Source organism: Sus scrofa, chromosome 5 (genome assembly GCF_000003025.6).
Source record: "Sus scrofa isolate TJ Tabasco breed Duroc chromosome 5, Sscrofa11.1, whole genome shotgun sequence".
NCBI lineage: Eukaryota > Metazoa > Chordata > Mammalia > Artiodactyla > Suidae > Sus > Sus scrofa.
In genome coordinates, this window is record NC_010447.5 from 8,800,081 (window position 1) to 8,826,653 (window position 26,573).

The window sequence follows — 26,573 nt, forward strand, 5'->3', positions numbered from 1 at the left end:
CTCCCACCCGGGCCCTAAATGGCGCAGCGACCAGGAACATTCGCAGTGCTGGGCGATGGTCGGAAAGGCAGCTTCTCAAGTCTTCTCCTAAATCAGCCCATTTGCCTTGTTTCCGGAAGGGACCCTCACCTTCCGTCTCAAAATTTCCATTCAACAAATACTTGAGAAATATTTCTCAAGGGCCTCTCTGCATGAGGCATAGTGCCCCCCGCCCCCCGAGAGTGCCTGTGTGCCCAGCCCAAGAGCCAGTCTTCCCCACTTAATGGGCAGTTCTCCCAGGCTCCCCTTCCCCGGCCACCACCATTCACCCAGACCGTGTGCCGGGCCCTCAGTGACAAGGGAGGACAGCCACGACGGATCTGCCCAGAATACTAGGCAAGCTCAGGGGGTCCACAGCCAGCCCAGGACCTGTTTCCCAGGGGAGGCAGCAGCAGCAGGTGCCCGGATACAAGCAGTTGGGGGTGGGGGGAAGCAATGGTGTGTGCAGAACTGGGGGAGGGGGAGGGGGGAGGGAAGCTGGGAGCAGAGGATGAGAGCAAAGGAGGGGGCTGATGGAGTTCTCACTGTGATGCAACAGGATAGGCAGCATCTCTGCCGTGCTGAGACACAGGTTTGATCCCCAGCCCCGCACAGTGGGTTAAGGTTAAGGATCCAATGTTGCCACAGCTGCTCGGATCTGATCCCTGGCCCGGGAATTCCATATGATGCAAGGTGGCGAAAAAAAGTGGGGGAAGAAAAGGGGGAAGGAGCTGAGTCACAGGGAACTGGGTCCCAGAGGGCAAGGGGTCAGGGAATTCATGGGGCCGGGAGTGGTTCTCGGAGTCCACGGGCCTCTGAATCCCCACGACAGCCTTTCCTTTTCCTATTCTTTTTTTGGGGGGCCACATCATTGGCATGCAATTTCCAGGCCAGGGATCGAAATGGGTTCCAGGCCAGAACCCATGTGGCCAGGGGTTCCATGCCACATCAGTGACCCGAGCCACAGCAGCAACAACGCCAGATCCTTAACCCACGAGGCCACCAAGAACTCCAGCATCTTCAAAACTGGGTTTCCAGCCCTTGCTCTCAGCGCAGTGGGGTGGGGCCTATTGGCCCAGGTGAGGCTGAGCAGGCCTTCCTGGGTCAGGGTCCCAGGCCTGTGGGAAGGAAGTGGCACCAGAGCCCTGAGGAGGTCAGCCTGGAGGTCAGGACACGGGTGAGGTAGCTGTCTCGGGCGTCCAGGCCTCCAAGATCCATCACCTCTGGGTGACCGAGGGGCCCTAGACAGGCAGCCCCATCAAGCTTTGGGGTCCTCCTGGCTGGATATAACCCCAGTCCTGCCACTTCCAGCCCTGGGCCCCAGGCCCCCTCAAACTACCCAATGGGATAATAATAGTACCCACCTCGAGGGAAGGTAGGAGGCGTCTCTGAGACAATGCAGACAAAGTGCTTGGCCCGGCGCCCAGCAATAGTAAGTGCTCCATAAACAGCTGCAGATTATGACTCAGAGGTCAAGGTTGGGGGAAAGAGCCTGGAAAGCCCTCCATCATGGGTCTCTGTCAACCAGAATCTGAGGCTGCCCCTGGCCACTCTTCCTCACGCTGACCCTGTCTGGCCGGCTCCTTCTGGGAAGTTCCTGGCCTGCCTAGAGAGGGCACCCACAGGGCAGGCCCTCAGGAGGCCCCGTGTCAGAGCACAGACCCCTGCTTTCTGCCCTGGCCTTCAGCCTGTACCCCACCCCATTCCCAGGGGTCCCACTTTAGTGGGAACCAAAGTCTTTTGCCAAATAAGCTTCAAATTCATAAAACAACAGCGTATTTAGGTATGTGAACGATTCCTATTGTTCCAGTTTTACTTTTACAGAAAAGATGAAAATAAGGGAGCCAACAGGGGAATTTCGGTAGTGCAAGGACAAGCAGTTTCGGGTCCTGCTACCTTCCTGGATCCTGGGCCCTCTTGTCTGCCCATTCTAGACCGCAGAAGGGTGGTCCACGACCCTTCTGCTGCCAGACCTGCTCCCAGCCCTTGGAAAGTTCCCACCCTCTCTTGAAGCCTCACTTTCCCCTTCCGGGGAAAAGGTCCCTGTGACCATCCTGCTGCAGGTGAGGCTGCCCTCGGGAGGGCCAGTCTCCCCCATCGGGGATGCAGAAGGGGAGGAAAGGGTGGAAGAGCAGGGCCGTCCCCCTAGGCTGAGAAGCACTCGCTCCCTCGAGCTCCCGCAGGGCTGTGGAGCTCACCGTCTACCAGGAACACACAACAAACACGCTAAAGAAACGAGTGTGGCACTCTGTGGGCCCGCAACAGGGAGACCACGACGCACATGCTTGAGCTGAAATGCAGGGGATGGGTTGGCACTGAAAAGACACTGTGCCCTCGACTTTCCCGCTTGCAAAGGGGCTTACACGGCACCTCTGCACAGGGTACTGTAGAGACACAACAAATGTTAGCTACTAATATATATATATATATATATACATATATATATATATATATATATTTTGTCTTTTGCCTTTTCTAGGGCCGCTCCCTTGGCATATGGAGGTTCCCAGGCTAGGGGCTGAATCGGAGCTGCAGCCGCCGGCCTACGCCAGAGCCACAGCAACTCAGGATCCAAGCCGCGTCTTCAACCTACACCACAGCTCATGGCAACCGCCAGATCTTTAACCCACTGAGCGAGGCCAGGGATCGAACCCGCAACCTCATGGTTCCTAGTTGGATTCATTAACCACTGCGCCACGACGGGAACTCCTAGCTACTAATATTTTTATGGGCAGGCAGTATGCACCCGTGAGGGACTGGAAGGCCAGGAGGACAGCAGAAGGAGAGAAGTCTGTGTAATTGGGGGTGGAGGGTTCGCTGGCATCATGGAGGAGGCAGCACATAAAAAGGCTTTTGATGAGTGACAGAATTTCGGGGGATGGGAATAAACAGGCAATCAGGCAAAGAGAACTGTGTATGCAAAAGAACAGAGTCTGAAGTTTGGGGCCTGTTTGGATCACATCTCAGCGCTCTGTCAGACTAAAGCTTGGGGTCCAGCTTAGCCATTCTGTGCTAAGGCCAGGCCAAGGTCAAGGGGAGTCCATAGGATGGAGTTCCTGTCATGGCGCAGCAGTAAAGAACCCGACTAGTATCCATGAGGATGCGGGTTCAATCCCTGGCCTCGCTCAGTGGGTTAAGGATCTGGCGTTGCCATGAGCTGTGGTGTAGGTTGCAGATGTGGCTCGGATCTGGCATGGATGTGGCTGTGGCTGTGGCCGACAGCTGCAGCTCCTATTGACTCCTAGCCTGGGAACCTCCATAGGCCGCAGGTGGGGCCCTAAAAAAAAGCAAAAAAAAAAAAAAAAAAAAAAAGGGAGTGGGGAGCCCAGGGGAGGAGAGGCTGGAGAGGAGTGAGGCAGGGCAGTTCCTCTGCCCTCCCTCCCTGTGGGTGCTTCCTCAGGGTGCTCTCTCGCCCCACCCTCAGCCTGGTCAGTGCCGCCCCCTGCAAGCCCTCCTCAGCTAGAGCATCATGAGGCAGCTTGCCACGTCTATCTGACCAAGAGCACCTGGGGCCTTTCCTCCTTGTTCTATTGTCATTTATTGAGCACCTACTGAATGCCTGGGTGCTATACCAACTCCCACTGTGAGATGATTAAGCTGTCGGTAGCTCGATATCAGCCTTGCTAGGAAAATATACATGACGGAAACTGGCCACCAACTACTCATCAGAGAGCCAGCTACCAGCACGCCACGGCCCCTGCCCAAGCCATGGGTCCAGAAAGGCAGGCCCCTGCCCATGGGGACTAAAGCTATATAAAGCTTGCTAAATCCAGAAGCTGTATATAGCTTTAGTTGAGAACACAACAAAACAGTGAAAACAGGACACTACTTCAAAGTCTGGGCCCTTCCAAGTTTCCAAATACAGGAGCTCTGAAAGTTGTTATATCAATTGGAAAAATAAGACAAAATTACTAATGGAGCTGTGACATTTCAAAAAACAAAACTGTGTATAACTGAAAGATTTTTCCTGGGACTAGTTAACTGCTTTTACAAAAAAAAAAAAAAAAAAAAAAAAAAAATACAGCGGAATAGAATGAAATTTCAGTGTGCCAAGTCAGCTTGTTGCACATGGATATAAAACCCAGAGTGTCCTGGCAAACGACAAGCTTTCATTTTGTGTCTCATCCTAGGGCTCAGGTCCTGGTTCAGTGCAGCAGAGACTCGCAGACAGACAGGAGGTCCACAGGGAAGTGCACAGCATGGGGCAGGCCAGGCAGTCTCCGAGGGGGCAGCGTAAATGGGGGAGACTCACTGGAAAGTGAACCAGGCAGTTCAAATAGCAATACTTTGCATCATCCCTGTTTTATTTTATTTATTTATTTATTCTGCTTTCTCAGGACACACCTATGGCACATGGAGATTCCCAGGCTAGAGGTCCAATCGAAGCTATAGCTGCTGGCCTACGCCACAGCCACAGCAACGCAGGATCCAAGCTGGTCTTCGACCTACACAGCTCATGGCAACGCCAGATCCTTAACCCACTGAGCAAGGCCAGGGATCGAACCCACACCCTCATGGTTCCTAGTCGGATTCGTTTCTGCTGTGCCACGACGGGAACTCCCATCATCCCCATTTTAGAGACAAAGAAACTGAGGCAGAGAGAGGCTGAGTCACTAGTCCACCATCACACAGTAAGAAGTGTCAGGATTGGCATCTGAACCTGGGCCACCGGCACAGTTACTGTGACTCTGCCCCTACCCCAAGCAGCCAGCACAGGTTAGGTAGACCATGGGTGCCCAGGGTTGCCAACTAGATTCTAACCTCCGGAGAGCAAAGCCTGTGTCCTCTCCACCTGGCTGCTGGGCACAGTGCCCCTCACAGGAGTACATCATGTTTGTTGGCCTGACCATCTGAAGAAACTTCTGGAAGGGAGCCCTGGTCCCCATGTGGTAGACTAGAGCTGACCGGGAGTGGGTGCACCATGCAGTATGGGGAACAAAGGGACCTTGGCTTAGGGGAGCAGAGTCCCCTGACAGCCATGGCGGTAGATGCCCACGAGGGCAACAGGAAGCTGTCCGTGCAGACCGCCCCCCCCAGTCACTCCTCATCCCTACTCCCCTCTCCTTCTAGAAGGACGACACCAACACACAGTTCCCCCAGGCCTCGGCTACCTCCTGGCCACATCCAGCCCTCACGTGACCTCAATGCCACCCATGAAGGGGACATGGCCCGCCAGCTGGAATCCATGTCCCTGTTTTACAGGTAAAAACACCAACGCAGCAGCCGGCCTCCCAAGTGCTTCTCGGGTGCCGGGTACCTGAATGCAGCATCTCCTGCCGTCCTCGTCGCAACCCTGTGACAGATTCTCCCCATTTAACAGATGTGGAAACTGAGGTTCAGAAAGCTGACCAGCCTGAGGTGTTCCAACCACCACAGTAAATGGCATCACCAACGTGGGTCCTGCAACCCTGACCACATCCGGGGCACCACGCGGACCCTCAGGAGGCGCACAGTGGAGCCAGGGGCGCCATACCAGCCCTGTCAGCTCTTGGCCCACTATCTTCCTGCCAGCTCCCTGGTGTGGCCTACCATCTCGCCTCCACCTGGCCCCCTTCCCTCCAGCCTTGGCTCCCCTCTTCCTCTGGCTTCGCATTCTGGCCCTGGCAGTGCCTGACCAAGCCCACCTCCAGCTCTCAGCACGCACCCTGCACTCACATCTCTGATGCCCGCCCTTCGCCCAGAATGCCCTTCCCACTTTTCTCTACCAAGCAAACCCTTTCAGTTTCCTTTTATGTCTTCAAGCAACTTCTCGTTCCCCCTTGGGCTGACAGCCTCTTTTCCAAACTTTCCTAGGCCCCTGTGCCTAGCTCTTGAGAGCTCAGAAGCATTGATGGCCCCACCGAACTGCCAGCTCCTCCAGGTGGGGGGTTGGGGAGGCCCTCGTCTTGCTCGTCCTTCCATCCCCAGGCTTGGCCCATTGCCTGGATTTTTAGTAAATGCCCGGGACAGTGCCCACAACTCCTCCACCAAGGCAGATCTGGACTGGTGCCCCTGGAGGGAAGAGGAGTGCTCTAGGGATGGGGAGAGCAGCAGTGCTGGGAAACCATGGACCCATGTCTCTGGGGTAAGGCCCACTCTGGCTTCTAGGAAGGCTGGCAAAGCTGTAAGAGTCACCGCACCTCAGGTCCCACTAGCTGTTTCTTTGGCACCCCAACTTAGGCATCCCCCCACAACACAATCCAGGTGCCACTCCCCTCACCACTCCTGGTTCCAGAACTCACTGTTTGCAGGTATTTATGCCGCCCCCACCCCCCATCAGGCTCCTTCCCCCACCCTGGGTAATACAGTGGAAAAAGTGGGCCCTCCCCCGCCAGAAAGGGTTGGGGTTCTTTCCCCACTCCCCTCTGCCTGGTCCCGGCCTCCACGCCCGCCCAGCACCCTGACTGCGCCTGGGCCTCCGCAGCCACCTCCGCCACCGCAGCCCGGGGTCGGATGAGGCCTCCCACCCCCAGCCCCGCGCCGCGCGGGAGGTTTGTCAGGGGGCGCAGCGCACAAAGCCTGGCTCGAGCCTCGCGCCTCCGGGTCGCCCCCCGCCCAGGCCGGGGACTGGGGGTCGGGGGATGAGGCTTTGCCCTCCAGGGCCAAGGAAAGCTCCGCAGAGCGGCCGGGTTGGGGGAGGGGACGCCAGCGCTGAGCAGCCGCCCCAGCATCCGCTTCCCCACTTCGGCCCCCCACCTCGACCCCCCACCCTAGTGCTCCTGCCCCCGCCCCCAAAGGTCACGCTCAGGGAGGGGGCTGTGGGAGCCGTGACTAGGGGCGGCCGTGAGCTCGGGGGAGGAGGCGCGGAGATGGAGGCGGAGGGCCGGGAGTGCGGTGATGGAGGGGCTGCGGCGCGGGGCCCCAATTCGCCAGGGTCAACTCACCCATCGCCCGCCAGGTCTCAGCAGCGGCGGCAGCAGCGGCGGCGGCGGCTCCGCGGCCCCCGGGGCCCCCGGCGGGGAGATGCTGGCTTCCGCCGCAGCCTCTCGCCCCATCCCGGGCTCCGGCGGCAGCGGCTGCGGCGGGCGCCCGGCATCGCAGGCGGCGCGGCCCCGGCCCGGCCCCGATCCCCGCCCCCCGCCCCCCTCCACCCCGTCCCGCGGGCCAGGCGCGGCCGCCTGCCTGCACCCCGGGGCCGCGGCGGGGGCCGGGCGAGCGGACCAGCGCGAGGGAGGGCCCCACGGGAGGCGCGCGGGGGGTGCGGAGGCGAGGCCCGAGAGCCGCGCGCAGAGGTGCCAGCTCCCGCCAGGCTCGGGCGGCTCCGGCCCCCGCCCCGCCCCACCGGCGCCCCCTCCCCTCCGCCTCCAGCCGGGCTCCGCTCGTCTCGCCGGGCCGGGGGCGCCTCTGACCGTAGTCTCAGTCGCCGCTGTTCCGCGCCTCCCGCGTGTGTGATCAAATTGTGTCTGTGTGTGTGTGTGCGTGCGCGCGCGCGCGCGCCCCTGCCTGTGACCGTGCGTGCGCCAGCCCACGGCCGGGTGCGTCCTGTGCGGTTGTGTGTGTGCGATGGGAGGCGGGTCGGGTCAGAGAGTGTGTTTGTCTGGCATGTGCGTGGGTCCCCGTGTCCGGTTCCGTGTGCGCATGGATGTGTGTGCCTGCGTTTCGCAGTGTGCCTGGGTCTGTGTGACCTGCAGCGTGTACCCGGGTCTTTTCCTGTGTGTTCATGGGCGTGGATCCCAGCGGCTGTGCCTGCATCTGTACCTGGACCGTGAGTGTGTGCACTCATCTGTGACCGTGTGCACAGAGTCTAATTTAGGCCCTGTTTTGTGTGCGTACCTGGCTCTGGGTGGCTGTGACGGTGTTTATGGCATTTGTGACCGTGTGCAGAGGCCTGGTCTTGTATTGTGATGCCAGCTTTGAGCCAGGCCTGTTAGCGCGTCTATACGGGTCTATGTGTGTCTGGGTGAATGGCGGATGTACCTGTGGTCCTCTGACCCCCTCTATCATGCATACGACCAAAGCAATTCTGTGCGTGCGCCCTTTCTCCTAGGCCTGGCCCCCCGACTCCACGAGGCAACTCCCCTCCGCCCCCTGACTCGCTCCCGTGCCCTTGGAGAGCCCAGGGCACTACCCACCTCTAGAGCTTCCTCAACTGCCACTCAGCCAGCAGCGGTTCTCCAAGCCCCCTGTACTTCACACCTTGGCCCCTCATGCTCTGGCTCGGATCTGCGAGGCGGCCTCCTCGTGCTTCGCGCCCTTCCAGGGGTTCCTTCCGCTCTGGGGGGAACCCGTCGAGTAATCACTTCCGCCCGCGTGCGCAGGGCATCCTGGGTATGCAGCGGCACTGGTGCAGACCGGCCGCAAAGGTGCGTGGTGGGAGGGCAGGAGATGCCTCAAGGCTAGCGAACCTTTTTTTTTTTTTTTTTTTGGCTTTTTGCCTTTTTTTGTCTTTTTTTGCCTTTTTCTAGGGCCGCTCCCGCGGCACATGGAGGTTCCCAGGCCAGGGGTCCAGTTGGAGCTGTAGCCGCCGGCCTACGCCAGAGCCACAGCAACGCGGGATCCGAGCCGCGTCTGCGACCTACACCACAGCTCACGGCAACGCCGGATCCTTAACCCACTGAGCAGGGCCAGGGATGGAACCCGCAACCTCATGGTTCCTAGTTAGATTCGTTAACCACTGAGCCACCAGGGCAACTCCCAAGGCTAGCGAACCTTCTTAAGGGTGGTCACACGGGCCTTTGGAGCTGCCTCCCGCTCCAGGTGTCCTTGGCGCACCTTAATCCTTTCTTTCTAAGCAGCCAGGGAGACTCTTCTCCAAGATTCATTAGAGCAGGTCCCCCACCTCCCTGAACCCTTGGTGGCTTCTACTTGCTCTCAGCTTAAGCTTGATGCTTGGGCAGAGAAGGAGGCCCTAGTGACCTGGATCCGTCCCCTTTTCCAGCATCACCCTCTACTGTTCTCTCCCCAAAAGTTTCCTCTAAGCCAGAGGTGGGCAAGCTATTGTCTGTAAGGGCCAGATAGTCAAATGTTTAGACTTTGCTGCCCATGGGGTCTTGTCTCAATGACTCAGCTCTGCCATTGTAGCATAAAATCAACCATAGGTATTATGTTGAGGAATGAGCATGGCTAAGTTCTAATAAAACTTTATCGATGGACCCTGAGAGTGGGCCATTCTTCTTCCTAGCGGGCACTGCCCTTTGTAGCCTCCCCATGACCCACCTGCTCCTGGTACTCTGTCACTCCTCCCAAATCCCATCTATTTTACCCTCAAAATGTCAGCTTCCTCTTCCTCCCGACCTGCCTCCCTAGCAGACTCTCTGCCTTTGTTTTTTCACACCAATGGAACCCTCACTATTGCTCACACACACTCACCTGCACCTCTCCATGCCCAGCTCTGTGTCTCTGCCTGGAGATTCCTGCCGTCTGGAAAGGGCCCTGTCAGAGACACTTTCCTAGCCCCCCTACCCCACGATGTCCCCAGGGGAGTCTGCTCTCTCATCCTCCCACTCCTACATCAGAGCATCCCTCTGCCCATAAGAGAAGCACTGTTTCTGGTGTGGCTTCCCCCAACAGATTTGTTCTGGGCATGTCTGAATCTTGGATGGAGCACAAAATATCATATCCCTCAGTTTTCACAGCTCCCAGGAAAGGGAAGGAGGTAGGGTGACAAGCCCAAGGCTCGAGCCCAGGTTTGTGGGGCTTTCTCATTCTCCACTGTCATTGCCAGGATGCTCCTGGTGGGTGCCTAGCATTCACCTGTCACCTCTAGTGTGTGCTCTTTCTGTCCCTGACAAGCTCTGGCTCCCCCCAAGATTATGAGCCCTGCAGGTTCAGATCAAGGCCTGAGCCACAAATATGCCTTTTTGTCCTTTGAAATTTTTAAATTGATTTGGGTGAATAGATAATAGCTGCACAGTGCAAATTTGAAAGTTACTGAAGGGTGGCCAGTGGGGAGTAAGATTTCCAGCCCCAGCCTAGGCCACCCAGACAGATTCCCTGTATGTAAGAATTTTACCTGCCTTGACATTTTTTTTTTTTTTTTTTTTTTGGATGCAGTTCATTTGATGTGAAGCCATTTTATGGTGACCTAAAAACCAATCCATTACACTTATAGTTTAACTCCCTTTTGGTTTGTTTTTTGTCTTCTTGTCTTTTTAGGGGCGTACCTGCGGCATAAGGAGGTTCCCAGCCTAAGGGTTGAATCTGAGCTGGAGCCGCTGGCCTACACCACAGCCACAGCAACACCAGATCCGAGCAGCATCTGCGACCTACACTGCAGCTCAGGGCAACGCCGGATCCCCAACCCACTGAGCGAGGCCAGGGATGGAACCTGCAACCTCCTGGTTCCTAGTTGGATTTGTTTCCGCTGCACCAGGACAGGAACTCCTTTTTTTTTTTTTTTTTTTTTTTCCTGAATAAGGTACAAAACCCTTGCACTTTATGGTGGCCTGTCCTTGAGCCCCCAGGCCCTACCCTGGTGGAGTGAGAGGTGGGGCTTGTGGGGAGGCTTGTGGGGCTTGTGGGGAGGCTTGTGGGGCGGAGTGAGAGGTGGGGCTTGTGGGGAGGCTACGTTGCTCACAGTGAAACCAGATTCAGGAACCAGAGGGATCTGGCTTCCGTCTGCGTTTTTGTGTAAGTGGCTCAACCCTCATTTTCCTCGTCTGTAAAATGGGAAGAAGGGAGCCTCCTTGCTAGGGCCACTCAGAGGGTGAAGTGGGTCCTGCACATGACGTTCTCCTCTGGGTCTGCCACGCAGTGTATCTTCGCTACAGGACCACCTTCTCCTGAGCCCTGAGGACAGGGCTGGGCGTGCAGGAGGTACTCAATAAATATTTGCAGGGGTAAAAAAAAAAAAAAAAAAAAAAGAATGAATTCCTGCTGTGCAAGCTTAGTACTTATCCAAAAACAAACTGAAAACAAACAAACAAACAAACACCAGTGACTGACCCTTTTGACCTGTCTGAAAATGGCCCCTTGGAAGAGCTGCGTCCCCAGGGTGGTCACCCTGCAACCCTCACTGGGGCTCCTCCACCCATACGTGGGTGCTCTTAAGCCAGTGCAGCAGGGCTTAAAGGCAGACACCCCCCAGGGCGGGCGGTTGTGTGGAGGAAAAAAAGCAGTATTAGCCGGCCTGGCCCAGAGCTGGCGGGGTCAGGGAGACCCCAGGGCCCCCCGCTTTCTCATCCTCCGTGCTCTTCCCACTTGGGTCCTTGTTCTCCCAAACCCCCCAGAGTCTCAAGCTTCTGGGGAGGCCACAGGGGCGTCAGACTTGGTTGGGGCCACACCAGCGTCAGCCTCTGTCTACTCAGGGTTCTCTGGTGGCATGTTGGGGGCTGCGTGTGGCAAGAGCCTTCCACCCGCCCCACTTGCCTGGTCACATAGTACCTGCCCCTGGCAGAGCCGGGCACACCAGGCCACCCCTCTCCACCCTTCCAGTATAGGCCCTGCAGGCCGGAGCCCACCTCTAAGGGAGCTGCCGAGGCAACTCCCGAGGCCATAGTCTCTTCCCCTCCAAGTGTGTACAGAGACCTGGCACCCAGGAGGCCAAGAAGCTGTGTGATGAAGACCTCGGGTCTAGGAATTCCCGCTGTGGGGCAATAGGATCTGCAGCATCTTGGGAGCCCTGGGACAAAGGTTCAATCCCCGACCCGGCACCGTGGGCTAAAGGATCTGGTTGTTGCCGCAGCTGCAGCTTAGGTTGAAACTCAACTCAGATCTGATTGTGGGCCTGGGAACTCCACATGCCATGGGGCAGCCAAAAAAGAAAAAAAGAAAAGAAAAAAGGGGTTCCTGTTGTGGTGCAGCAGAAATGAATTTAACTAGGAACCATGAGGTCGCGGGTTCGATCCCTGGCCTCGCTCCGTGGGTTAAGGATCCAGCATTGCCGTGAGTTGTGGTGTAGGTCACAGACTCAGCTCGGATCCTACATGGCTATGGCTGTGGTGTAGGCCGGCAGCTGTAGCTCCAACTTGACCCCTAGCAGGGGAACCTCCATATGCCGTGGGTGCGGCCCTAAAAAGCAAAAAGAAGAGGAGAAAAAAAAAAAAAAAAAAAGGCCTGGGCTCTAATCCAGGTCCACTGCATATTTAGTCATTTCAGTGTCCTTGGCCTCCATTTCCCCACCAGGAAAATGGGGATAATCCTGCCCAGTCATCACAGTGATATTAGTGGAGCCTGGACAGCTCCACCCCCTCCCTGGCTCCACCCCCTCCGCCCCCCTTGCTCACTTCCCATCCTGTCTCCACACCATCAAGGGGGATCCCGGGCAGGCAGAGGCTCTGCAGGTGGTCCTCCCTTTCCACGCCCTCCTCTGGGGCCAGGCCACCTGACAAGGCAGCAGTGGGAGCCTGGAGCTGAGAGAAGCCCAGATACAAGATTAGCCAGCCCGAGGCGAGTGTCACCTTACCGAGCTGCTGTCCCCTTTCACCTGGGGCCCATTGGCCTCTGGAAACAATCGCTGGGTCTGTTAATCCCTTTTGGCAGCTGCTGCCTGGCCCGCGGGAGCTACATTCCGCCCTCCCTGGGTCATCTCATGCTTGGCCTGGGTCTCCAGGTGGTGAGTCCCCTGAGCCGAGCCGTGATGAGGGCCAAGCAGCATCCCTGCCAAGGCTCCTCGAGGGGAGGGGCCTTGGAGGTGCCACGAGCAGAATGAGCTGGCACAAAGCTCTGGCTTCTTCATCTATAGAGTGGGCATGAGGTGGCTGCCTGACCCCGTGTGGGCTGGCAGCTGACGTATTCGATGCATGTTAATCCCCCTCCTACCTCATCACCTGCCAGATGGAGTCACCAGACCTGGCATCCTCTCCCGCCTTCCCCCACATGTGCTCCACTCATTCGTCCATCCATCCATCCATTCCCTTATTACTGATCCCCTCCCCAAGGCGCACAGCAAGCAGCTTCTGAAATGCTTATGATTAGTCATGCTCAGAGAGCTTTTTTGGAAAAACTCCTACTCACCCTTCAAGACCCAACCCAACTAACCCAACATTGTAAATCAACTATATTAAAAAAAAAAAAAAAAAAAAAAAGACCCTACCCACAAACCCCCTACCCCTGAAGGCCACTCTGACTTCTGGCTGCTTATGATTAGTCATGCTCAGAGAGCTTTTTTGGAAAAACTCCTACTCACCCTTCAAGACCCAACCCAACTAACCCAACATTGTAAATCAACTATATTAAAAAAAAAAAAAAAAAAAAAAGACCCTACCCACAAACCCCCTACCCCTGAAGGCCACTCTGACTTCTGGCTCCCAGAGGCCTTGCTCATGCCCAGTTTGGAGAGTTCCCACCTCAAGGCCTTTGCTGCTGCTGGATGTTGCCTTCAGAGCCCTTCCCAGCCTCATCTCCAAAGATTTATTCCATCCATCCCAGCATCGAGGGTGCAGTGCCATGTGTCTCCTCTGCCTTCCTCCCCCTGAATTTCCACCTTCACGGACCCCTACAGGTGCCTGAGGCCCTCCTAGGAGCCTGAGCACTTCCTGTCTGGTATCCTGGCCTCTCTGTGAGCTCTTTGGGTGCAAGGAGGAGACGGGGATTTTCTTTGGTGCGCTGCTCAGTTCTGGGGCACAGAGAGTCCCGAGGCAGGGGTCGCCTGATACTCCAGGCTTGTCTGGGCCATATCCTACTGGTCAGGCCCTCTCTGCCTGGGTGACTTTGGACAAGTCCCTTTCTGCAAAGCCCGTTTCCACACTGGTCAGCTGAAGGGGCTGGGTTAGACTGGAGTCCATTACCAGGGAAGCTAGGGGGTCCAGGAATCTTCTAAAATCCCCTGTGGCTGGGTGTGCTTGTTTGTGGGCCTGCGTGAGTGTGTACATCCATGTGTAAACACGGGTGCGGGTATATGCAGGTGTGGATGTGAAAACGCCCTGGCATGTGTGGACAGGTGCATTACCCTTGCGTGTTTTTCTGGAAGAGGGTCCATGTCTGTTGTAGAATTCTCAAAGGGTTGGGGCCCAGCTGGGGGACTCGTGGGCTCCCCTGCCCTTTTGGAGTCCCCTCCCCCAGTTCTTCCATGCCCCTTCCACACTTGGGGGATCCTGTGAGCTTCCAAATTGCCCTTTCACCTGCATTCTTTTCTTGAGTTCAATCCCTGGCCTTGCGCAGTGGGTGAAGGCTCCAGTGTTGCCGTGAGCTGTGGTGTAGGTCACAGACTCAGCTCGGATCCCTAGTTGCTGTGGCTGCAGCTGCAGCTCTGATTCGACCCCTGGCCTGGGAACTTCCATATGCTGCAGGTGTGGCCCTGAAATTAAAAATAAAGTAAAATAAATAAAGGAGGGAAGAGGGCATCCAGGCTGAGGATGGACAGGGAAGGGGCTAGTTAGAGCCAGAAAGTGTGAAGGGGACACGGAGGGAGTGATTCAGCCTGAGAACCCTCACATGCTCCCAGGACCCCACACTCGCCCAGAACTGGGCTGAGTCACCAGCTGAGCAGTTCACACCCACTGCAGCAGATGCCAGCCCAGGAGGAAGGCTTGGGGGCCGGGTCATGCCAGGAGAGAGGAGTGGACACAACTACACCTGTGTGCCTACACTTGGCACGTGCACATAGTAGGTTCACCCACGGAGAGACCCCCCACCCGCGTGTCACACTCACACGCTCCCACACACTCACACTTACACATCAATCCTTTGTCCACAGAGACACTCAGACACACCCCATGTGCAGCCACAAATCCTGCTGGGCACTCCCCATAGACTCGCACGACCACATTCCCGCGGGCCCCACCACCACCGGGAGGGCAGGACGGGGCCCGGGCCTCCCAGAGCTCCCTCCTGCTTGCAACTGACACTCTTAGCCACACCGCCAGCACCTGATTTGGCAAAGGTGCCTTGAAACGCCATAAACAGAGGTGGGGACACAAGCCCACGATGCTGGCTCAGTCTGGCCCACTCAGTGGGCGGCTTTGGCTCCCGGGTCCCATCAGTGAAGTTCCTTTCTCACAGCTGCTGGGCCAAGCAAGACCTTGCCTGCGGCCCGTCAGTCACCTGTCCTAGGCCTGGAAGGTGACCTTCGGAAGATCCAGTCTGTTTCCATTTATCGGAGCCTGGAAGCCATGGGCCTCAGAGGGCCTTTGGGTCAGCAGGGCCTCTGGTCCTTTTGATGACCAGAAGTGCAAATAACGGGGTGCCAAGGGGAGCCCTGGCAGTCTGGCTGGAGCCAGGCTGAGAGCTGGGAGTGGACAAAGAGAAAAATTCACCCATGATACTTGTTCTGTGGGTCGGCCACAGAGAAAGGCCCACAGGGCGGGGGCTGGCTCACCTCCTGGGAGCCGAGCAGCAAGCAGGGGCCTCAGCAGGGACCTCTGACCCATGCGCACCCTGAGGCTGCTGGGGCCGCCTGGACGGGGCTCATCTGAGCCCCACACCTCAAGGTCATGTCCTCTGCCCCACAGGCCTCACTCTCTGGTGCATCGCAGCTCTTTTCTGTGGAATAGCTTTGGCTGTTGGAAATCCTAGATGCTGCCACCTGGAACTGGTCAGAGTGAGTCAGCTTCCTCGTCGATGCCACGGTCCTTCAGAAATTTGGCCAGAGTCCCCGTACCACTTCTCCCAGATTCTTTAGCTGCTCCTCCTATGACAGGGTTTCTGGAGCTTTCCATCTCAGCCACTCTCCCTCTTGCCCCTGCCCTTCTCCAGACATGGCCTGACTAGTGCAGACCCAGGCGGAGGGCCTATCCCTCGGGTATGGGCAGCCTCCTTTTGTGGGCAGGTTTCTGGCTGCTGTGTACCCTTCCTGCCAGCTGCTACCTGAAGGCCAGGGATTTGGCACTTGGAGAGGCTCAGGTGCTCACAAAAATTCTAATGAAAAAAACTCTTCAGCTGGAGCTCCCATCATGGCTCAGCAGGTTAAGAACCTGACTAGTAGAGTTCCGGTCATGGCTCAGTGGTTAACGAATCTGACTAGGAACCATGAGGTAGCGGGTTTGATCCCTGGCCTCGCTCAGTGGGTTAAGGATTTGGTGTTGCTGTGAGCTGTGGTGTAGGTCACAGACGTGGCTCGGATCTGGCATTGCTGTGGCTGTGGCGTAGGCCGGCAGCTGTAGCTCCAATTAGATCCCTAGCCAGGGAACCTCCGTATGTTTCGAGTGTGGCCCTAAAAAGCAAAAAATAAAAAAATAAAAAATAAATTAAAAAAAAAAGTTCTACTGGAATGAGTCAGGCGAGTTGGCCGGAGCCTCCGGGGACCTGAAGACTCCAGGATGCCCTCCAGGGTGCCAGGTCTGCACAGGGATGCCACCGCTTCTGAGTCTCAACCATCCTGTGAGGCAGACCATGCAGCCCCAAGTGGCAGAAGAGGAGGTTGAGGCCGAAAGACAAAGTGACTCCCCGCGGCCACCCAGACCTGTGGCACTGCTCCTGTCCCTTCTCCCCAGCCCTGTCCTTTCCTGCTCTGGGGAAAGACAGAGATGAGCTGGGGGCCCCCAGCCGAGGCTATCTTTTGAGGGACAGCACAGGCTGTCCACAGCCACACCTCTCAGTCCCTCCAAGCCCCTGCTAACCGTGTCCCCCACTGGGGTCACTCTTGTGGGGCCGGCTGTGGGAGGGCTGAGCTGCCAGGGCCCTGAGATGGCCTTGAGTCCACAGGCCACACAGTGAGAGTGGCGGCCCAGCCCACGCGTTCCCCCACCCACTCCGGCTGCCTACCGCATTCCTCCCCTGGGCCACCAGCCCAGCCCAGCCCGTTTCCGGTTCTCCTGTCTGAGAAACTGCCAGAAACAGGGACTCTCAGCCCACCCGGCAGGAGCTGTGGGACCACTTTCTACACAGAAGGGGCTTGTGCCGGGGTGGGGGGTCTGGCGGAAGGGATGTGTCCTCCCTGCTCCGGAGCCAGCAGAGCTGCTTGGGCTGATGGAGCCTGGGGTGGCCGAGACCACCCTGGGGCCGTCTATCTGCAGGGGTCTGTCCCCCAGACCCCCTCTGCCCAACTCTGCCCTCCCCACCCCCACCCCCCTTGCTCTTGGCCTGGACACATGCGCTGCTCAAGGCCTGCTGCTTCCTGAAAGCCATGTCCCCACACTCCTGCCAGTTTATCTCATGGGTCATCTCTGAACAGGAAAGGGGGGTGGTGCCACAGCCTCCTGAGCAGATCAGGTCGCTTGCCCGGGGCAGGGGTGGGAGGGGATGCAAAGCAGCTGGGGCCTGGGGCTGCCCCCTGGGGACTACATCCCGCCCCACCCCGCCCTGCAGCTATCTTCAAAGAGGAAGCGGAGGCCCAGGGAAGGGGAGTGACCTGCCCACGTCACACAGCGGGGTGGGGGGGCGCTGAGCTTGGAATGGCACCCAGCCCCCAGCGTCCTGACCACAGTCGCTGCAGCACCCGGGACATGATTCCTCTGGGGCTGAAGGGAGGACAGCTCCCCGCCCCGACCCCATTTCGGGTGAGCCTCGCTCCTTTGCCACGAAGAGGTTCGCCAGCTTAAAACGCTCGTTCCCAGGAGTTCCCTCATGGCTTAGAGGGTTAAGGAGCCAGCATGGTCACTGCGTGGCCCTGGTGACAGCTGTGGCCTTTTTTCCATCCCAGACCTGGGAACCCACGTGCCCTGGGTGTGGCTGGAAAATACTCTTTCCCAGCATAGGACCATTTGCTCGTCATCTGCTGCTCCCACCACCTTCCTTCCTCTCTAGGTGCAGAAACCGAGGCCAAAAGAGGCGGAGAAGCCCAGAGCTGGCTGTGCAGAGCCAGCCTGGAACCCGGAGCTGTCAGGGGACCTTTAGAGCTCCTGCTTTCCCAGCGCGCTTCCTCCACCTCCTAGGCCTACCCGCCCTTGGGCCCAGGAGACACTGATGGGCACAAAGCAGACCCTGAGGCTGCAGGAGGGGACACCTGTTACCTGGGGACCTGAAGGGAGCCGGGAGCTGGCCAGGCCTCCTACCCCTTTTTTTTTTTTTTTTTTTTTTTTTGTCTTTTGTGGGGCTGCACCCATGGCATATGGAGGTTCCCAAGCTAGGGGTCCAATCAGAGCTGTAGCCCCTGGCCTACACCACAGCCACAGCAACGCCAGATCCTTAACCCACTGAGTGAGGCCAGGGATCGAACCCGAAACTTCATGGTTCCTAGTCGGATTCGTTAACCACTGCGCCACGACGGGAACTCCCAGGCCTCCTACCCTTGTGTTGGCCAACAACCCCGAGATTCTAGTGTCTCCAGCCCTGGAGCCAGGAGATGGGCTGCTTCTAAATCGAGTTGGGGGAGTTTCCGCTGTGGTGCAATGGGATCGGCGGCGTCTCTGGATCGCCAGGATGTAGGTTCAATTCCTGACCCAGCACAGTGGGTTAAAGGATCTGGTGTTGCCGCAGATGCCGCCTAGGTCACAATGGCCCCTTAGATCTGGTCCCTGGCTGGGGACCTCCTTATGCTGCAAGGAGTTTTTATGCTTGTTTATTTATTTTCGTCTTTTGTCTTTTTAGGGCCGCACCCATGGCATATGGAGGTTCCCAGGCTAGGGATCGAATCGGAGATACAGCTGCCGGCCTACACCACAGCCATAGCAACGCAGGACCCAAGCCGCAGCTGCGACCAATACCACGGCGCATGGCAACACTGAATTCCCAACCCACTGGGTGAGACCAGGGATCAAACCCGCAACCTCATGGTTCCTAGTCGGATTTGTTTCCACTGCACCACGATGGGAACTCCATAAATTAATAAATAAAGAGAGCTGGGGTCGTTCATTCCTGCCCAGGCTGCTCCCCTCCCGCCTCCCAGGAGGCTTCCGGGCTCTGTTGGTCCTGGGCTGCTCCCACATACCAACCCCGCGACCAGCTGGCAGTGGAGAAGCTAAGGCCCAGGACTGGATCTCGCCTGCCCAAGGTCACACAGCCATATTAGGTGATGGCTAAGTGGGGTCAGGCCTGGACCCAGCCCCAGGGCCACACCTCCTAAGCTGTGTGGCAGTGGGCTTGTCGGCTTCCCCGAACCCCCCTTTCCCGAGGCCACACCAAGTCAGCTTGCCCACCACTGTGGCTGGAGCACTCATTGGGGCTGCTGGGCCAGGGGCAGACTCGCAGCTCACAACCGGCTCTACCAGACCCACCAGAAGCAGGACCTGGATGATGGCAGCCTTCTCCGGGGAGGCCGGGAGGACCCAGCACAAGAGGTGTATACCTGGCTGGGTCTGTGCATCATTGAGAAAATCATAAAAAGGAGTTTCTGTTGTGGCTCAGCAGAAATGAATCTGACTAGCATTCATGAGGACACAGGTTCGATCCCTGGCCTTGCTCAGTGGGTTAAAGATCCGGAGTTGCCATGAGCTGTGGTGTTGGCTGATGATGAGGCTCAGATCTGGCATTGCTGTGGCTGTGGCATAGGCCAGCAGCTGCAGTTCCAATCCAACCTCTGGCCTGGGAACCTCCATAGGTCGCGGGTCTGGCCCTAAAAAGACAAAAAAAGAAAAAAAAAAGAAACGCCATAACAAAGACGACTGAAGACCACCCAAGGGTCCACGAGAACATATTTTTTCTTTAAGAGAGTGTTTGCCCACGTTGATCGGGTTGGGCTCACGCTGTGGGTTTGGCTTCTGGGTCTGTCTCCCTGGAAGCACCGTCGTCCCTGTGTCCCCACAGCACAGCAGGAGACCTACCTAGGGGTCCAGAGGACGTATCACAGGCCCTCTCCCCTGCATTCTCATGTTTTCCTCCTGGCTCTTAGGCTGACTTATGATACGCTTACCATTTCCTTGTTTGTTTTCTATCACCCACTGGGCAGGGCCTTTGCATTGTTCCTCAATGGGGCTTTCCTGATCCGTGCTTGTTTACCGAGAGAAGGAGTTAATGCCTGCTGGGCCGAGTCTGTCCCTGCCTGGCAGGGCAGGTCAAAGATGATGCGGGGAAGGGGTGAGGGCGGGCCAGGTGAGCTGGAGCTGAGAGAGCACGTGAGACCCACAAGACTAGGTAACACCCAGGGAATGGGGAGGAGGAGGGAGTGGTGGGGTATCTGATGGGGAAGGCTGGCCCCTTGGTCACCTACCTGTCATAGGCTGGGTCCCAGGTGTGACATGCCAGGGCATAGCGGGGGGGTTTGTTTGCAAGTCCTGACACCATCTGGCTGGCAGCTGGTGCCCCTGCCACCCTTACTCTGAGAGGGGCCCCTCTCCACCCTCATCTCCTACTCCTCCAACACCCCCTTCAAGACCTGGGATGCCCCCCACCCCGGCCTTCCAGCTCCCCCACCTGCCTCCTCCCTCAATGAGTTCCTCCCTCTGCACTTGCATCCATTTATTCGTTCCCTCCCCCCTTGTTTTTCCTTTTAGGCCGCACCTTCAGCCTATGGAAGGTTCCCAGCTAGGGCTCAAATAGGAGCTGCAGCGACACCAGATCCAAGCCTTGTCTGCCATCTGCACAGCATCTTGTGGCAACGGCATCACTGGACCCTTAAGCCACTGAGTGGGGCCAGGGATGGAACCCACATCCCCGTGGACACTAGAGAGGTTCTTAATCCACTGAGCCACCTCGGGAACTCCCTATTTATTCACTCCCTCTATCACTCACTCACGCAGAAACAAGTTTGTCTTCTTTTTCTCAGGGCTGCACCTACAGCATATGGAGGTTCCCAGTCTAGGGGCTGAATTGGAGCTATGGCTGCTGGCCTACACCACAGCCACAGCAACTTGGGATCTGAGCGAGCTGCATCTGCGACCTACACCACAGCTCACAGCAACACTGGATCCTTAACCCACCGAGGAAGGCCAGGGATCGAACTGCATCCTCATGGATACTAATCAGGTTTGTTGCTGCGGAGCTGCAACAAGAACTCCACACAGAAAAATTCTGATACTGGCCTGGGTGCTGGCTCTGTGCTGTGGGGACACAGAGATGACTGTTTCAAGGGAGGCAGATCCAGAACCCAAACCACAGCATTGCCCCAACCCAGGCGACAACCGGTGAAAGCTCTCTTTAAAAAAAAAATGTATGTTTGAAAAAAAAAAAAAGAAAAATGTATGTTCTTGTGGGCCCTGGGGGGTCTTCAAACATTTTTATTACGGTGTTTCTTAACCATGCACAGACCCAGCCGGGTATAAACCTCTTGTGCTTACGTTTGCCTCCAACATTAAAAGCAAAGCAAATTTACAAACAAATAAAAAGAATATTAGCAGAACCGATAAAAATAGAAATTGACAATAGGAAGGAAGGGAGCTTGCCAGCTCTTAGCACAGAAGGTCCACGGTCCAGGGGCTCAAGGAGGAGCCGGTTCTGGGGCCAGAGGGGGTGGCCGCAGTGTGGGGGGCGGTTGTCCCTGCTCCCTGCACTACCTCTGTTCACCCCCAGTCTGGGCAGCCAGTCCTCACTGGGCACTGTCTCTCCGCATGTTTTCTCATTAACCACCAGTGACTATAAGCTCTCAACTGCCCCAGGCAACACAAATCCAAACACACTGAGTGGCAGGACTTTTGTTTTTTTCTTTTTTCATATGGAATTTCCCAGGCTAGGGTTTGAAATGGAGCTGCAGCTGCTGGCCCTCGCCACAGCCACAGCCACGCCACATCCAAGTTTCGTCTGTGACCTATACCACAGCTCACCACAATGCCGGATCCTTCACCCACTGAGCAAGGCCAGGGATCGAACCCACATCCTCATGGATACTAGTTGGGTTCATTACCACTGAGCCACAAAGGGAACTCCTATTTTGAGCTTTTCTGATGATCACAGTGCTAGGGGCTTAGAGCGCTTGGGTGAAATGCCCAGTGAGTAATAAAAAAGAATCACAGTCGTGTTCCCTGACTCTCAGTCCCTGGGCCCCGGGCCAACCACTCTCTCGAGGCGTCTCCTCCACTCCTCTCCGTGGGCTCCGAAGGAAGGAGGCTGGGGGGGCCAGGAGGCTTGGAGTCAGGGCGGTGGAGTCAAGGGCTGGAACTTCCTAGCCCTCAGCAAACCCCACTCCGCTTTCCGTCTCCAGGATGCCTCTAAGTAGGTCACGTGAGTGTAGGTCATACAGCATTTGTCTTTTGGGGACGGCGTATTTCTCTCCGTGCAGTGTCCTCAGGGTTCACGTGTTGTAGCACGTGTCAGAATTTCTTTCCTTTTCACGGTTGAATAATGTGATGAATTCAGATCACCGTAGGAAGATAATGCCTCTTGTGAATCTGTACACCCCTTGACAGGCATTTCATCCAACCAAGGTTTATTCTGACCTTCTGTTGCTGTGAATGATGCTTCTACAAACACGGGTGTACAAATATTTGTTCGAGCCCCTGCTTTCTCTTCTCCTGGGTGTGTGTAGACCTGGAATGGAATTGCTGGATCATACGGTGATTCTGTGTCTAATTCAGGACTTATTTTTAGGTGACAGTTCAGATGACCCTAATTAAGACTGTGGCCAATTTGTTTTTAATTCATAGACTCAAAACCCCCTAAATTTTAAAACTCTCATGGAGTTCCCATCGGGGTGCAGAGGAAATGAATCCGACTAGGAACCATGAGGCTCAGATCTGGCGTTGCTGTGGCTGCGGTGTAGGCTGGTGGCTGTAGCTCCGATTAGGCCCCTTGCCTGGAAACCTCCATATGCCGCAGGTGCAGCCCTAAAAACAAAAAAAGAATAAAAATAAGAAAATAAAACTCTCATACTCTGCAGATTACCCTGAGACTCCAGTTTGAGACTCTCCAGAGCTGCACCGTCCCGTGGGGTGCCAACGCTCCACGAGTGGCTCTGAAGTGCAGGAACGTGGCCAGCCCTGGATCAAGTGCTCTGTGTGGGTAAAGACACCCATGTTTCAAAGGCCTGGCATGAAAGAGCAATCTCAGGGAGTTCCCACTGTGGCTCAGCGGTAATGAACCCAACTACTACCCATGAGGATGTGGATTTGATTCCTGGCCTTGATCAGTAGGCTAGCAATGAGTAGGCGTTGCCATGAGCTGTGGTGTAGGTCACGGAGGTGGCTTGGATCTGGAGTTGCTGTGGCTGTGGTGTAGGTCGGCAGCTGCAGCTCCAAACTGACCCCGTAGCCTGGGAACTTCCATGTGCCTCCGGTGTGACCCTACAAAGACAAAAATAAATACATAAATAAAAATAAAATTTAAAAAGAGCAATCTCATTACTAAGTTTTATACGGATTACATGTTGAAATGATAACGTTTTGCCTCTGTGGAATTAAAAGACATAGAGTGTGAAAATTAATGTCACTTCTTTCTTTCACTTTTTGAGTGTGACCACTAGGGAATCTGGCACGGTGTTTGTGGTTTGAATTCTCTCTCTGTTGGGAACATAAAACTTGGGGTTAATCCAGGTGCTTTCAGAGTCGAGAGGACCAGCTTGGAGCTCGGAAGCCTTGGCTGGTTCTCTTCATTTTTTTATTTTATTTTTGTCTGTTTTGTCTTTTTAGGGCCACACCAGCGGCATATGGAGATTCCCAGGCTGGGAGTCAAGTCGGAGCTGTAATCACTGGCCTACACCACAGCTACAGCAACTCAAGATCCGAGCCACATCTGCGACCTACACCACAGCTCATGGCAATGCCAGATCCTTAACCCACTGAGCAAGGCCAAGGATCGAACCCTTGTCCTCATGGATGCTAGTCAGGTTCCTTAACTGCTGAGCCACGACGGGAACTCCTATTTTAGTTTTTTAATTGAGGTAAAGTCCACATAACACACACTTAACCATGTTAAAGGGTACAGTTCTAAGTGGCACGGGGTGTATTCACTTGCAACCACCACCTCTTGCTAGTTTCAGACTTTGGAGTCACCCCGAAAACACCCTATATCTACTGAGCAAGCACTCCCATTCTCCCCTTCCCCAGCCTCCGGCAACCACTCATCTTCTTTCTATTTCTATGGATTTGCCTATTCTGGACATTTCATAAAAATGGAATTAGATGGAGTTCCCGTCGTGGCGCAGTGGTTAATGAATCCGACTAGGAACCATGAGGTTGCGGGTTCAATCCCTGGCCTTGCTCAGTGGCTTGAGGATCTGGCGTTGCCGTGAGCTGTGGTGTAGGTCGCAGATGTGGCTCGGATCCCATGTTGCTGTGGCTCTGGCATAGGCTGGCAGCTACAGCTCCGATTCGACCCCTAGCCTGGGAACCTCCATATGCCTCGGGAGCAGCCCAAGAAATGGCAAAAAGACAAAAAAAAAAAAAAAAAAAAAAAGGAATGAGGCCATATGTGGCCTTTTGTGTCTCTTCTTTCACTGGGCATCATGTTTTCGAGGTTCCATTTTAGAGAATATCGTTGCTTTGTTCCTTTTATGGCTGAACAATATTCCATCGCAGGCACAGATCATCCTTTGTCTACCCGCTCATCCACTGAGGGATGTTTGGGTTGTTCCTGTCTCTTGGCTGTTAGGTGTGATGCTGCTGGAACATTTGTGTATAAATTCTTTGTGGACATGTTTTCATTTTCTGGGAGTGGAATTGCTGGGTCATAGGGTCAACGGCTGGTTCTGTTTGTCTTTTTAAAAACTTCCCTACTTATTTACCGAAATCCTAGATACACATCCTCAAAGAGTCAACCGTGGAGTTCCTGCTGTAGCTCAGAAGGCAAGAAACCATGAGGATGCAGGTTTGATCCCTGGCCTCACTCAGTGGGTTAAGGATCCAGTGTTGCCATGAGCTGCTGCGTAGGTTGCAGATGCGGCTCTGATGTGGCCATGGCTGTGGCCGTGGCGTTGGCCAGAAGGTGCAGCTCTAATTCAACCCCTAGCCTGGGAACTTCCATATGCAGCAGGTGCAGCCGTAAAAGGAAAGGAAAAAAGAGGAGTTGACTGCCTCCTTAGAGTGTGTTAGGACAGACACTTGAGCTTCCTTAAGGGAGGCTTCGGGTGCACTTGCTGGGTCCCCCGTGTCAGGATTTTTTTTAGGACTTTTTCATAGGAGGGTCCAGTTCTCCAGAGAGGACCCTTCAGTGTCCTGTCTGGAGGGTATGCGCCCAGCTGCTGCTGGAGCAGGATGTGGGACAACACTGGGACCCTAGGCTCTCGGCTCCCTCTTTTCAGTAAGATGTTTCCATCCACAGGCCAGGGACCCCTGGTTTACAGTCGCCAGAAAATAACTGGTGTCCTGCTCGGGTTGGGCAGGGTGACTGCCTAGCAGTTCTGGGAGGGGACTTGGGAGTCTGACTGCTCCTTATTTCGCCCCCTCCCATTATCCCCCCTTGGGGCTGCCAGCTCGGGAGGGGCCTTGGTGGTTCTGGAGGGTTAATTACACTGTGGCTCAGGTGCCACCCTGCTCCTTTGGCATGTGGCTTTTTAGGAGTCCCTTAAGTCAGCCACACTCTATTTAATTTCCAGCTTCACCATGCATGGGGAGTTCCTGCTACAGCACAACGGGATCCATAGCAGCATACAGGTTCAATCCCCGGCCTGCCACAGTGGGTTAAAGGATCTGGTGTTGCCACAGCTCCAGCACAGCTCAGTTAGATCCCCGCCCGGGAACTTCCATAAGCCATGAGTGTAGCTGCAAAAAAACAAAAAGAAAAAGAAAAGCAATTCCTTTCTGTAGTCTTCACGGGGTTTTAGGAGGGGAAGGAAATTTGGCACATGTTTCGTTTGCCATCTATAGCAAAGTCGTCAGGAAGCCCACATCCTTCCGAAACATTCCAGCCTCAGGGAGTTCCCATTGCGGCGCAGCAGAAACAAATCCAACTAACATCCATGAGGATTTGGGTTCGATCCCTGGCCTCTCTCAGTGGGTTCAGGATCTGGCGTTGCCATGAGCTGTGGTGTAGTTCGTAGATGCAGCTTGGATCCCGCATTGCTGTGGCTGTGGTGTAGGCTGGCAGCTGTAGCTCCAATTCAACCCCTAGCCTGGGAACGTCCATGTGCCGTGGGTGCAGCCCTAAAAAGCAAAAAAAAAAAAAAAAGAAAAAAGGAAAGAAATATTCAGCCCTAGAAGAGTCTCTCACTCAGCCCGGGTCTTCGGGCCCATTCTGGCTGGAGCTCCAGGTGCTGGTGTATCTTGGTTCCAGGGCAGAAGCCTTAACTGGGTCACCGACTCCCTCCTCTCTCTTCCCCCTCCCACCCACAGGCCCTGCTCGGGGCTGCACACAGCTGGCGCTCAGCATGCTTCATCTGTACATGGAGAAAAAAGGGCAGAGCCGAAGTGAAGACGACACAGACGGGCAAAGCCTGGGAGATGACAAGTGCAGAGGGTGAGGGGACATTCCTCCGCTTTCATTTCTGGGTCTTGGAACGCTTCTTGGATCTTCTTCCTGCTCTGAGACCCCAGGCGTGCTTGGCAGCTCAGGAAGGCTGGGACAGGGCCCTCAACTGCAGGCCACCCCACTAAAGGAAACTGAGGCCCTGCTGGTCCCCGAGAGGCAGGGCTGATCTCATTATGTGCGACCCAGAGCCTCAGGGGTTGGGGCCTCTTGGGAAAGACAGGCACCAGCACCCCCTGCCCCCCACTCCCACCCCTGCCTGACTCTCATCCCAGCCTCCTGCCACCTGCTGTCAGCACAACCCCACTCCTTGCAGAAATATGCAGTCTCCTCCGGGACTCATGAGAAAAGTTGCCCTGTCCCTCACGGCCACCTCAGGCCCACCGCTGCCACCCCCACGGGGCCGCCACACCCCAGGCCTGTGCCCCTGGCTTGCTGCTGCTGCCTTCGCTCCCTCCTTTGCCCAGCTGATGGTTCCTTCTCCATCACGCTGCAACCCGGCTTTCCCCAGGCAGCCTTCCAGAGCCCCCAGATCTTAAGCTACTCCCCCC

The 26,573-nt window shown here is 55.9% G+C and overlaps 1 protein-coding gene across 1 annotated transcript in view; it reads right to left on the reverse strand.

Annotated features, from left to right (window-relative positions):
- The window catches only part of MGAT3 (mannosyl (beta-1,4-)-glycoprotein beta-1,4-N-acetylglucosaminyltransferase), a 29,181-nt gene extending 22,117 nt beyond the window's left edge, over positions 1 to 7,064 (reverse strand). Inside the window, exon 1 of the mRNA XM_021091473.1 lies at positions 6,882 to 7,064. The gene's annotated coding sequence lies outside the window, so the exon portion shown is untranslated. The remainder of the gene's footprint in view (positions 1 to 6,881) is intronic.